The 15,081-nt window shown below is 35.4% G+C and overlaps 1 non-coding gene across 1 annotated transcript; it reads left to right on the forward strand.

The window, feature by feature from the left end:
• The first annotated feature begins 1,323 nt into the window (after positions 1-1,323).
• Positions 1,324-1,395, forward strand: TRNAE-UUC (transfer RNA glutamic acid (anticodon UUC)). The gene has a single exon. It is a non-coding gene; the product is annotated as a tRNA-Glu (tRNA).
• Positions 1,396-15,081: the final 13,686 nt, after the last annotated feature.

Consider the following 15,081-nt stretch of genomic DNA (forward strand, 5'->3'; position numbering starts at 1 on the left):
CGATGCAATGACAAATTGGACCTTAATTCATAACCCTAAGATAACCAATTTGAATTAAAAGCAACAAATTCAACCAATTTCAAATTATCCCCAATTTCTAAGAACCCTAATTTTTCTAATTGTTACACCATAACATCAAAATTCATAATTAATGGATTAAAACAGAAGAATTACCTATGAATTGCACACCCTACTTGTTCTCACTTCTCAATTAGGAATTTTCAGAAGAAAAATAGAAAAAGTGGGCCCCACACGCCGGACTTTCTCGCCGGAAAATGCAAATGGGTAGTGTTACTCTAACTTTTTAAATTTAGGGGGTAGTTTTTTTGATAAAATTTTTTAGTGGGTAGTTGTTTCCAAATACCCCTACTAAGCATGCAGTTCCTGACAATTTTTCCAAAAAAATATTTACTTCCTAAAGAAGGTACAATATCTTGGTGTTTTTGCATGAAGTGTCCTAAAGAAGCAACATATATAATAAGCTAATGTTCTATTGCCCATTTGCCCTCTCTATAGATATGTCCGGAGAAGAAAAGACATATATATGACATTGTAAAAGACTAATTAGCATATGAAATTAAAGCGAGGCGAAGCTAGAAATAAAAATTACTGGGGCCGAGGTTAGTAGTTATTACTTTATTGGGCTACCCTTGTCAAAAACCCCCTGTCTTCGCCCCTATATGAAAATGGAGCTGAGTTTGATATTTTAATTAATTTGTAAAAGCTTCAAGTTAGGAGCAGAAGAAAATTTTAATTTCAATTAGCTGATACAACACAATCAAATTAAATTATATGAATTGACATATTAGTAACCAATAACTCAAAACCATGAAGAAGCAGATAAAAATTTAATTTCAAGCCATTGTTTAACCAATGGAGAACTGGACTTGACTTAATTTTTTAAATAAAAACTCTATCTTTCCTCTAAAAAAAATAAAAAATAAAAAACCAAACTTGAACTGTAGAACAACATAGTTACATACTTACATCTATAAATTTTTTTAAAGTTCACTTATCTATCCCCTCAAAACTTGAAGAATAAAATATTCAAACAAAAAAAATATTATCAACGACCAACTAATTATGCAGTTCATTACTAAAATTATTATTAAAAAAAAAAACGCACATTATTTTGTTGTGATGTGTGGATTGTTAATTTTATAATAAGATTAGATTCTTTATTATAGATTTGATGACTTTGGACCTTTTGGCCATTCGAAAGAATAAACGAGAATAGAAGACTTGAAAATAAAAACCAATTTAATACATAAATATTAAAATTAATTAGTTATATAAAATTTTAAGGATTAATGATCATTCAAATCCGATGTCGTCCAGCGGTTAGGATATCTGGCTTTCACCCAGGAGACCCGGGTTCGATTCCCGGCATCGGAACTTTTTTCGCTTTTAACCTTTTTTATATAGTTGAAAATTTGGCTTTGAAGTGGCCAATAAATTCATTGGCTGGCATATTCCTCCTACCCGCATTCCTACCAAGCTACACAACCCAAGACAAGTCTACCAATTTTATTTTTGTTTTTTTTTTTCGGTTTTAGTACGGAGTATTTTATTAACGATCTTGCTAACGAGCGTCCCGGGGCGTTAGATAAGGATAAATTATATTGGTTGAAATAGTATCAAGTTAGGAATTCATCACAAAATCACGCGTCGTTCGGTGTAATTAATGTTAATTTTACTCTAATATTTACACTTTTATTCTCTTATCTAACGCCCCGGGGGTGCTCATTATATTATTGAACCGTAATTTTCAAGTGTTTAAGGGGGTGTTTGGTTCACATAATTAAGTGAAGAAGCACTCCAGCCCGAAAAATCACATGAGACAAAGTTAAAAGGGACCTTACATGTGAGGGGGAGTGTTGAAGAATAAACCTCTCAAGTGTCACCACATGTAAGTGTCACACATTGGTTGAAGAAGAGAGAGTTAAACACTTTATAAGGCTAAGGGGCTACTCCTCCTATTGCCATATGATTTTGGGATGGAACTTCCTTGGACTTGTGAAGTGAACTATCTCTCTTGGTTGCGGGTGCGGCCCAGACCCGTGTTTGACATTAAGGTATAAGGTATGGGTTTAGAATGGTTTAAACCCATACTTTGTGTTTGTTTTATGATTTTATGAGTTTCAAACCCATACCTCAAACCCTCAAGGTATAGGGGTTTAGAAACCTTAGGGGATGTGGGTTTGGCTCATTCCCATACATTTAGGCATTAAATAAAAGAAAAACATTGCATTTTATAATCATACCAAACATATGGTATTAAGAATCAAGTTCCAAACCCATACCACTATGGTTTCATTCCTGATTCTAACCCCATACCAGTTTGTGAACCAAACGCCCCCTAATTATGTTTCTAGTCAAAGGAAAAAAAAAAAAAAAAAAACCCAGTAAAAAAATGTATTTAATAATGTTAAATTAAAAAAAAAAATGTTTAAAAAAAAAATTCATATAAAATATTTGTCATGTTTCCTAAATTGAATATTAGCGTGTGACTGGTTTAATAAGTGAAGTTTGAAAAAAAAAAGTTTAATAAGTGAATTTGAATAATTTTAAAACTCATTTGGAAATGAGTTTGAATATAAATACGTATATGTACATAATATGAAGTAACTCATAAACAGTTAGTTTATTAATTATTATTTTTTTATTAAAAAAAAATTGATTAATACCAAAGCTTGTGTACAAGAAAATGTCATTTATATTACAATACAAAATTCACAATCATAGTAGAAGCAAAGCCCAAATGTTATGTTGTCCCTCCTCTAAAAAGAAAACCCTCCTGAAACCTAGAACTCACCGAAGTTCTGGCGCCGCGGCCGGTTTTCCGGCGAGTTCCTCTTCCATGTATTAAGCTTTTCTTTGCTCGTGTTCCAGCGTTGAAGGTGAAGTGGAACCAGGCTCCCACCGGGCTTTAAACTCTTCTTAGTGTTAACCTCTTCTTGAACCGCTGAGCATTTGGGGGTGGCAATAGTCTCTTAAAAAGCCACCAGTTCAAAACCGGTGGCAATACACCTTCCAACTTTTTTTTTTTTATTAAATATAAAAGCCACCGGTTAACCGGTGGCAATATATATGTTTTTTTTTTTTTTTTTTTTTTTGTCTTTTTTTACTTGAAATACAACTGAACAATCAAATAAAAAAAAATGACAGCATCTAAATACAAATCGAACAATATCATTCAATTTAATCGAAAAATTACAACATTTAATTTAAAAAAAAATTTACAATATAATCCAACAATTACATCAAATAAATCAGTAAAAAATGGAAAAAATTACAATATAAATCATAAAAAATTACAACATCAAAATCACAAAAACCCCATACAACATCTAAATCAAAATCTTGATTCTTCAATTTCACATCCAAATCAATATACCTGCATCAATTAAAACAAAAATATAAATTGAATAATATAAATAAGCTGTTGAAAAAAAAAAACAGAACACTAATCTCGGAATAAAAAAAAAAAGAACACTAATCAGTTTTTTAAAACCCAGGATAAATCCAAAAAAAAAAACAAAAACCCATAAATATCCTTAAAAACCCAGAAATTAATTTTCAAGAACTCAAGAAAAAAAACCATAATTAAAATCGCTGAAAATCAAATAAAAATCGACTAAAAAATCAGAAAATTACAAAATTGGTTTAATTCCAATTAAACCCTAACCTCGAATATTTAAACCCACCCACCACCATCATAACGACAACCACCACCAAAAACCACCACAACCCACGAATTCCACCAAAAATAACAAAAAACAAAATAAAAGTAAGAAAAAAGAGAAATTACCTCAAATTACAACAAAAACCCCCGAAATTATCTTGAATTTGGGTTATAAAGGTCAAAATCGACCATGAAAACTTTAGATCTAGAGTTTTCATGGTCGATTTTGACCAGAAAACCATTGGCAGCGATAGTACATGGCGGCGGCGGTGGTCGAAAGAAGTGAAGAGGAGGAAGAGGGAGGGGGCGAGCGAGATAAAAGGAGGAAGAGGACAGGGGAAGAGGAGGGATGAGGGCATGAGAGAAGGGAGAAGAGATGTGGAGCAAGGGGATCGGACGAGAGAATAAGGGAGGAGAGAGGGAGGAGAGAGAAGATTAGAAGAGAGAATGAGGGAGGAGAGAGAAGATGAAGGGGCTAGGGTTTGGTAAAGGGGTTTTTATATTTGAAGGAACAAAAGGGGTGGGCTTTTAATTAAGTAAAGGCCGATTTTTTTTTTTTTACAAAGCCACCGGTTCAAAACCGGTGGGATTAATATTTTCCCCACCGGTTCGGTTTGAACCGGTGGCAATACTATTCCCTCAAAATCCCGCTCTTTTTTCCCCCTTTTTTTGCCACCGGTTTTTCAAAACCGGTGGCCTTAGGGCGGTGCCAATCTTATTTTTTCACCTAGTGTTTGTGATTTGGTTACTCGAGGGTAAGAAGGCCGTTTTCAATTGGGTTTAAAGTTTCGTTGACGAAACAAAATTCGAAGGCTAGCTCTAACGCCGCCGACTTCGTGTGATCGAAAAGATCGAGTTGGTAAAGGTAAAGTTAGAGTTAGGGTTTGTTCGTTTTCTTGCGTTGGGCTTTATTCTCGCTCCTTTAATTTCCTCTGCCCATTTTCTGTTTATGTCACAATTTCGAGTTTGTCTCTTGGTTGTCTTGCCGCCGGTGATGTTAGTCCAATTTGACCTTCACGGTGAAGGCGGTAATCGGAGGCCGGTGATTGTTGGTTGGTTTCTTGCTTATTTGATGGATTTTTCAGTTTAATTTTAGTTTTCCTTGCTTCTATGGGTCTTTGCTATGAGTTTGATGCTATGAGATGCGGTTCTCTTTGTTCTAATTGGGGTTTGTCAAGTTTAATTGTGGGTTTAAAAGGGTGTGTCCTGCTCCTGTTTAGAATTTTGGTTTTGCGAGTTTTGGTTTTGTGGGGAATTCGCCATTGTTATGGTATGGTATGGTTCATATGGTTGGTTAGGGTATGATGTTTGTTTGTTGTTTTCTCTTTCGATTTTCTCAGTCGAAAGAGTTTCAGAAGGTTATCCCTTGATGTCCTTTGTTTCAGCTTAGTAGTGGATTTTCAATCTATTACTTTGAAAAATGCCTATCTTAACACTGCTCCCCAAAATGAAATGTTTGGGGGCCTCCGAAATGTTATTTTGGAGGTTTATAGTATGTCAATGGTCTCTTTCCTTGAGAAAGGATCAATGGTACCCACAGTTAAGGGTATTGAATCACTTGCATGGGTGATTCAATGTGTGTTGTTACGCCCTAATCGCTATGTTTTCCTACCCCATTTACTTATTGATATAGGCACTCGGTGTCCTTTTCAACTCGTTAATAATATGTATGCCAGAATTTGTTTGTTCGTCGTCCTCCAATGCATTCTCCAAGTTCAAGAGAATGTGGAATACATAATAAGAATGGTGTGTTCCTCATTGCATGCTCAAAAGATAATGACAGATTTTTCAAACCAGCAAGATCAAATGTGGAAGTACTTTAATTTAATGTATTCTCGTTGTATTAGAGGAGCTAATAGTGCTCTTAGTTTGTAATACCTTTTTGTTTTGTTTTTTTTTTTTTTTAATTTAAACCGTTGTCAAAAAAAAATAAAAAATTGTCAATTATAAAAGACTCAGAATTTTAACAAAGCGTTGATAAAGATTACTCATACAACCTTTTAAAAGAGCTAAAATTGAACACTATTCGACCTCAATTATAGTTGGGAGTTTATTTAAATAAAGTACTATGGTACTCCGATCGATCTTATCTACCTCTGCTAGACGTATATGGTTTCATCTTGTTTCGACGTTAATGTCTCTTTGACTATCTTGCACGATAAAATTAAATGCGTGGGGTAATTGCTCAATGACATAAGATTGATTTGTTTAGGAAATGGGCCTCCTACTTCCAAGTTGGGTGATTTTGAATATTTGAGTACATGCATGATGCATGTACCATTCAATTTCAACAAATTGAATTGACCAACGATATTTACTACAATTGCACATGTTGTCAAATGTCATTTTATCATTATTATTATAATATATATATATATATCTTATTTTTTTGGGTGAAGAGAAAGGGTGGGTTCTACCAAACCGAAACCTCTCACGGGTCCTCTTGACCCGAATTAGCGGGCTAGACATTTTAGAAGTGGAGAGGATAGATAAGGGAATCCCCACCCCAAAGTGTCTCTAGTAGGGCTTGATACCACAACCTCATGGTTGTTGGATGCAAACCTTACCACTAGACCAAGTTGTGGTTAGTATGTTGTTAAAAGTCAATGTTAAGCATGCTTGTCAATGATATCATATAGCCAATTGAGGATATTATCAAGCCGATAAAGGATATTATAGACACAATCATAAATGATATCATATAGCCAATAGAAGATATCATCCAACCAAATATAATATAGCTAGAGCTGTCAATTCGGGTAAACGGATTGGGTTTGGTTCGGGTAAGAGTGGGTGGGGTCAACTCGTGTTGGGTCAATTCAGATTAATTCCATAAGCTATGCGGGTCGGATTTGGGTTAGGACATGCTTAAGTCGGGTCACGTCGGGTCATACTTCTTATCGGGTTTGGGTCTGGTTTAGGTCGGTTTAATAATAGGTCGGGTTACATTCGGGTCGTGTGAACAATCAGGTCGGGTTTAATTCGGGTTTTCACGGGTTTAAATGGGTTAGGGTAATTCTCGAGTTCGAGTCGGGTTCGGTTCAAGTCAATAATTTGCGGTTAGAATCAGGTCGGGTCATTCTCGGGTTTGAGTCGGGTTCAGTTCAAGTCTATAATTTGCGGATTATAATCAGGTCGGGTCATTTTCTAATCGGGTCATTCTCGGGTTCAAGCCGGGTTCGGTTCAAGTCAATAATTTGCGGGTTATAATCAGGTCGAGTCATTTCCAAGTCAGGTCGTATTCGGGTTCAACTAACTATAAATAGATAATTATCTTTTTTATCAAGCTAATTATTTATATTAATTTGACTATAATATATATGGCAATATACTAGGAAACTATAGTCTATAATTTAGGAAGGTAATTATCTCCTTTGACCATACAACAAATATATACTATATTTAACTCTTAAATTTGAGGATGATGCTCCTTTCTTTTGCTGGCATGGACCGACTTGGTATCCCAAGACAAAATGCTTTGATCAACAATAATAAGGTGGTCTAAATTGCATTTAAGGTGATTTGAAATCGGGTCAGGAACAATTTGGGTTGAATTTAGGTAGGGTTAATAACAAGTCGTGTTAATTTCGAGTCGGGTTAGTAACAGATCGAGTTGCATTTTTGGGTTGGGTAAGTAATAGGTATGGTAAAATTCGGGTCGGTTCAATAACAAGTCGGGTTGAATTTGGGTTTGGTCAATAACAAGTCGAGTTGATTTCGGGTCGGGTTTGTAAGAGGTTTGGTTAAATTCGGGTTGGGTTAGGAACGGGTCAGGTTGAATTCAGGTCAGGTTAGTAACAAGTCAGGTTAAATTTGGGTTAAAACGGGTTTGGGTAAATTTCGGTTCAAGTCGGGTTTGGTGCAAGTTAATTAAATTGGCCTTTGTAAACCGGTAAATCGGTGCAAGTTGTAAACCGGTAAATTGGCAGTTTAAAAGAAAATTGAATGGTTCCACACACCCAATTGGACTCTCGGAAGGTATTAGGGACCATGGTAAACATTTCGGCAATTTTTATTTTCGGGCGAAAAAAGTCAAAAATTCCAAAAATAAAGGCTAATATCTACAATTTTTGAGAAAATTTGAAGGTTCGGGGATGGTGTCGAAAAGTCTTGAAATTCTATAGGATACATCTCAAGGTCATATAATACCGTTTGGAACCATATATGATCATTATTAGTTGTCATAAATGTTCGTGATAGACTTGAATTAATAAAATCGGTGAAAGTTGTAAACCGGTAAATTGGTCGTTTAAAGGCAAATTGGATGGTTCCACCCACCCAATTGGACTCTTGGAGGGTATTAGGGACCATGGTAAACATTTCGGCAATTTTTATTTCCGGGTTGAAAAAATTCAAAAAAAAATTCAAAATTGAAGGCTAATATCCACGCTTTTTGAGAAATTTTGGAGGTTTCAGGGCCCGGTGTAGAAAAGCATTAATATTTAGGAGATACATCTTGGGGTCATATAATTAGGGGTGTTCAAAAATACCCGACCCGCCGACCCGCAAAGTACCCGACGGGTAATTTTCATTTTTTTCCCAATTTTTTACGGGTCGGGTACCCAACCCGCTAAAATATCAGATTTGCGGGTCGGGTAATGGGCCGACCTCTGACTGTCTCGGGTACCCGTTAAATACCCGATTTTTTTTTTTCTTATTGGCTGGAATTCCCTTTACTCCTTTAGGGAATTAGGGTTACTTACTCTTTCTAAGTGTAGCCGCATCTCCACTTTCACACTCACCTCTCTTGATCTCTTCTCTCTCCTATCTCCTCTTTCACTCTCAAACACTCCCTCTCAGGCGACCTCCTTCCTCTCTCAGGCGACCTCCTTCCTCCCTCAGGCGACCTCCTCCCTCCCTCTCAGGCGACTTCCGCAGTCCTCCCTCTCAAGCGACTTCCGTCAGCGCCCTCTGAGGCCGATCCGTCAGTCCCTCTTAGAAGAACCTCGGTCAAATATGGTGAAGTTTCTTCCATTGTTGTTGTTAAAGATAGATGGTCTCACTAATACACCTCGAGGTTTTGGGTTTGTCACTTTCGTTGATCCTTCTTCTATTGGCGAAGGTTCGGGTAGACAAATTAGTTTTTCTGAATCTTTGATTGTAAATTTTGGAGTTATTTTTCCAATGTCGGTGGTTCCTTTTTTCGATTACATGAACCCTAATTAAGTTTTGATTTTGATTTTGGTTTAATTATGTTAATGTTTATACTATATTCAATTTACTGGGATATATAGTTTGTGTTTTTTTTTTTTTGTTAATAATCAGCATGTTTTAAAGTCACAACAGGTTATTTTTTTTAAAAAACAAACATATATATTAAAATTCCGGGTACCCGAGGAGGGTACCCGGTAAAAACGGGTACCCGATAAGCGGGTACCCGCTTTTAGCGGGTCGGGTAATGGGTCGCCTTAATAACTACCCGCACTCCCGGGTACTCGCACTCCCGGGTACCCGCACTTCCGGGTACCCGAAATCCCGGGTACCCGGTTATGAGCACCCCTACATATAATGCCGTTTGGAACCATATATGATCATTATATGTTGTCATAAATGTTTGTAATAGGCTTGAGTTAATGAAATCCATGCAAAATATAAACCGGTAATTAATTGGCCGTTTAAAGGCAAGTTGGATGGTTCCACCAACCCAATTGGATTCCCGGGGGGTATCAGGGACGATGGTAAACATTTCGTCAATTTTTAATTCCGGGCGAAAAAAGTAAAAAAAATTCTAAAATTGAAGACTAATATCCACGCTTTTTGAGAAAATTTTGAGGTCTCGGGGCCCGGTATCGAAAAGTCTTGAAATTTTAGGGGATACATCTCGGGGTCAAATAATGTCTTTTGAAACCATATATGATAATTATATTTTGTCATAAATGATCGTAATAGGCTTGAGTTAATGAAATTGGTGCAAGTTGTAAACCGGTAAATTGGTCGTTTAAAGGCAAATTGGATGGTTCCACCCACCCAATTGGACCCCCATAGGTTATAAGGGACCATGGTAAACATTTCGGCAATTTTATTTTTGGGCGAAAAAAAGTCAAAAAATTCCTGAATTGAAGGCTAATCACTACAAGAAAAATGTCTTTTCGTAGCTATTATTTCGTAGCGATTGTACATTCGCTACAATATGCAATTATGTTTGTGAAATAATTAAGGAAGTGGTATCATTTTACAATCGCAATGGTTTCCCATGTAAAACCGATACGGAAAACATAATAATACATATCACACTATTTTTACACATTTATATAATTTTGAGAAATCGTATCATTTACAATTGCCACTAAATCCTAAAAATCGATACGAAAAGCCTTTTTAACACTAGATATATAAATATTGTTTGACAAATAATACATAAAATATGACATAGCTTATTGGTGAAACATTTAATATAAGAGTTTGAGGTTGCATGTTCGAATCTTGTAAAGATCATACACATGTTTTTTTTTTTTTGAAGAAAATGAGTTAAATATTTATAGCGATTGTAATCGCTACAATAATCACCACGATTGGATGTAGTTTTTCGTATCGATTATTGAGGCCAACCCCAGCGATATTGAAAACCACTACTAAAGGCTAAGACAACGGGGGATATTGTATCGAATGACCATTCATTGGGAAAGCTTTTTGTTGCAATTACAATCGATACTAAAGGTTAAAATAATCGCTACGAAAAGGTTATTTTCTTGTAGTGAATATCCACGTTTTTTGAGAAATTTCGAAGGTTCCGGGGCCAGGTGTCGAAAAGAAGTGAGATTTTATTAGATACATATCAGGGTCATATAATGACATTTGAAACCATAAATAACCATTATGTATTGTCATAAATATTCGTGTTAGGCTTGAGTTGATGAAATAAGTGCAAGTTGTAAACCGGTAAATTGGTCGTTTAAATGCAAATTGGATGGTTCCACCCACCTAATTGGACTACCGAAGGGTATTAGGAACCATGGTAAATATTTCGGCAATTTTTATTTCGGGCGAAAAAAAGTCAAAAAAATTCCTAAATTGAAGGCTAATATCCACGCTTTTTGAGAAATTTTTTAGGTTCGGGGATACATCTCGGGGTCATATAATACTGTTTTAAACCATAAATGATCATTATATGTTGTCATAAATGTTCGTGGTAAGCTTTATTTAATGAAATCGCTGCAAGTTGTAAACCGGTAAATTCACTATTTAAAGGCAAATTGGATGGTTCCACCCAACTAATTGGACTTCCGGAGGGTATTGGGGACCATGGTAAACATTTCGGCTATTTTTATTTATGGCGAAAAAAAAAGTCAAAAAATTCCAAAATTTAAGGCTAATATCCACGCTTTTTGAAAAATTTTGGACGTTTCGAGATCCAGTGTCGAAAATCCTTGAGATTTTAGGGGATACGTCACGGGGTCATATAATGTTGTTTGGAACCATATATGATCATTATATGTTGTCATAAATGTTCGTGGTAGGATTGAGTTAATGAAATCAGTACAAGTTGTAAACCGATAAATTGATCTTTTAAAGGCAAATTGGATGGTTCCACCCATTCAATTGGACTCCCGGAAAATATTAGGGACCATGATAAATATTTCAGCAATTTTTATTTACGGGCGAAAAAAAAAGTCAAAAAATTCCAGAATTGAAGGTTAATATCCACTTTTTTGAGAAATTTTAGAGGTTTCGGAACTAGGTGTCGAAAAGTCTTGAAATTCTAGGAGATACATCTCGGGGTCATATAATGTCGTTTGAAACCATATATGATTGTTATTAGTTGTCATAAATGTTCGTGGTAGGCTTGAATTAATGAAATTGGTGCAAGTTGTAAACCGATAAATTAGTCGTTTAAAGACAAATTGGATGGTTCCACCCACCCAATTGGACTCCCAGAGGGTATTAGGGACCATGGTAAACATTTCGGAAATTTTTATTTCCGGGCGAAAAAAAAAAATTCAAAATTGAAGGCTAATATCCACGTTTTTTTAGAAATTTTGGAGGTTTCGAGACCCGGTGTCGAAAAGACTTGAGATTTTAGGGAATATATCTTGGGGTCATATAATGTTGTTTGGAACCATTTATGATCATTATTTGTTGTCATAAATTTTCGTGATAGGCTTGAGTTAATGAAATCGGTGCAAGTTGTAAATCGGTAAATTGGCCGTTTTGAGGCAAATTGGTGGTTCCACCCACCCAATTGGATTACCGGCGGGCATTAGGGAACATAGTAAACATTTCGGCAATTTTCATTTTCATGCAAAAAAAGTTAAAAAATTCCAAAATTAAAGGGTTTTGAGAAATATTTTATGTTTCGAGGCCCGGTGTCGAAAAAATTTGAGATTTTTGGGGATATATCTCGGGGTCATATAATACTGTTTTAAACTATAAATGATCATTATATGTTGTCATAAATGTTCGTGATTTGTTTGAGTTAAAGAAATCGGTGCAAGTTGTAAACTGGTAAATTCGCTATTTAATGGAAAATTGGATGGTTTCACCCACCTAATTGGACTTCCGGAGGGTATTAGGGAACATGGTAAATATTTCGGCAATTTTTATTTATAGGCATAAAAAAGTCAAAAAAATTCCAAAATTTAAGGCTAATATCCACACTTTTTGAGAAATTTTGGAGGTTTCGAGCGGAGGACCAGTATCGAAAATCATTGAGATTTTAGGGGATACATCTCGAGGTCATATAATGCCATTTGGAATCATATATGATCATTATATGTTGTCATAAATGTTCATGCTGGTAAGCTTTATTAATTGAAATCGGTGCAAGTTGTAAACTGGTAAATTCACTATTTAAAGGCAAATTGGATGGTTCCACCCACCTAATTGGACTCCCGGAGGGTATTATGGACCATGATAAATATTTCGGCAATTTTTATTTACAGGCGAAAAAAAAGTCAAAAAATTCCAAAATTTAAGGCTAATTATCCACGCTTTTTGAGAAATTTTGGAGGTTTCGAGGCCCGGTGTTGAAAATCCTTGAGATTTTAGGGGATACATCTTGGTGTCATATAATGTCATTTGGAACCATATATAATTATTATATGTTGTCATAAATGTTCGTGGTAGGATTGAGTTAATGAAATCAGTGCAAGTTGTAAATCGGTAAATTTTCCGTTTAAAGGCAAATTGGATTTCAAATCGGGTCAGTAACAAGTCGTGTTGATTTCGAGTTGGATTAGTAACAGATCGGGTTGAATTTTTGGGTCGCGGGTTAGTAATAGGTCTGGTAAAATTCGGGTCGGGCCAATAACAAATCGGGTTGAATTTGGGTCAGGTCAATAACAAGTCGGGTTGATCAATTTTGGGTCGGGTTTGTAACAGGTTGGGTTAAATTCGGGTCGGGTTAGAAACGGGTCGGGTTAAATTCAGGTCAGGTTAGTAACAAGTCGGGTTAAATTCGTGTTTTGACGGGTTAAAACGGGTTTGGGTCAATTTCGGTTCAAGTCGGGTTCGGTTCAAGTTAATAATTTACGGGTTACATTCGGGTCGGATCATCTCCAGGTCAGTTCATGTTCGGGTTCGGGTCTCGCATACTCGGGTCAACTCGGGTCTAGGGTTGGTTTCAGGTCGGGTTTGGGTCACCATTTTTTCGGGTTCAGATGGGTCGGTTAATAATCCGGTTTGAGTCGGTATCTCAGGTCGGGTGAACTTTTGACAGCTCTAAATATAGCCAATAGAGGATATCATCAAGCCAATAGAGGATATGTATAACTTGTTTGAGAATATGTATAATTTGTTTGATGATATGCATAACAATGACAGAACCTGCATTGAAGATCTCGTAATCAAGTCTCAAGGTCATGGGTATAACATAACTTGCTCAATTCTCAAACAAAATACATGCATATGTTATCAAAATGCTCACAATTCAACATACAATCATATGGGACAATCAATTTCAACAATTATACATCACATAAGAAAGCCCCAATTCGATAAATTAGGCATTTTTCAAAAGAATCCGAGAATCTCGAGTAATTAAACTTTCTCTCTCTTCCGCCATGGATGACCTCGCTCCTCTCATTCGCCGTAAGCACCACCAACTTCTCATCAGGAGAAAACTTATTCTTCATCGTCGCAAGAAGATGACGAAATACTTCTCGATTGCCGAAACATTGGGTGCCCGCTTTACTTTGTGTACTTTTAAATAAAAATCTGAGTGCAAACAATATAAGCAGCTTGCAATAAAATTTACTCCGTAGCAAAAACGTTGTCAAAACTCAAAACTACAAATACAATTTAATTTTTTTTTTTTTTTTATCATTTTTTAGGCAAACTTTAATAAATTTTTAAGCAGCATGTATCGTCCAAGCTAATCTTCTATTCTTCATAGTTCCGTACTTTTATAAATCACTTTGCAAAACACATACTTCCTCCGTTCTATTAATATTGCAACAATGAACTTTTTGCACTATTCATCACTCTTGTTTGACTTTATAATATAGATTTATACGTTAAGTAAAATATAGTCATGTGAGTTCTTATTGAATTCATCTCGTAAAATGCTTTCACAATATCAACTTTTTATAATTTTTACTCTTACACAATTATAGATATTTAACATATAAAATATGCTTTGGGATTCATAAATTTCGTCCTTATTGCAATATTAATAGAACGGAGGAAGCATTGAATTAAACAAAAAAATTTAGTAAAAGTTAATATGATAATGACTGGATTTAATTTGGTTCTGTAAAAGCCTTTTAAGTTAAATTACAAGAGCATATGCAATTTTAAAAAGAATATTCTACTATTATTCCAACATCAAGGCTGCTTGTGTCTACATTTTCTCAATTTAATTCCGGGAAACTTTGTTATCCTCGCATATTAAGGGTTTGTTTTCATTGACTGAACTGAACTGAATTGAGCTGAACTAAACTGAACTGAGCTGAACTGAATTGAAATGAATATTTTATAAGAGTAGGAAATTAGGAGCTGAACTGAACTGAACAGAATTTCAACGTAAGAGAACAGACCCTAAATAATGGGTAGTTGAGAGTGAGGGGTAGCTCAATTAGTCAGAGTTTCTCTCAGGAGACTCTAAGATCGATTTTCAGCTCACCCCTGCCCTTGTGTCTCTTTAAACACCAAAAAAAAAAAAAAAAAAAAATCGAAATAGTTTTGATCTATTGGTAAAAGAAAGTGTATGCACTTTAGTTATGTACTTCATTATTTTTATAAATACGGAATATATATTTTTTTGCTGCTTAATACGGAATATATATAATTGGGTTTAAAGATATGTTTATAATATCGATTTAATTGCTGATAAACCCTTTACTTTTCCAACCAAGTTGCTTGTTACTTTGAATTCAGAGTATGTACTTTTCAACAAGTTTTCTTAATATAAAATATAATACGTAACCTTTTTATTCCTAGCTATATCTTTCTTCTGTGTA

The sequence above is a fragment of the Chenopodium album genome, chromosome 4, assembly GCF_948465745.1.
Source record: "Chenopodium album chromosome 4, dcCheAlbu1.1, whole genome shotgun sequence".
NCBI lineage: Eukaryota > Viridiplantae > Streptophyta > Magnoliopsida > Caryophyllales > Amaranthaceae > Chenopodium > Chenopodium album.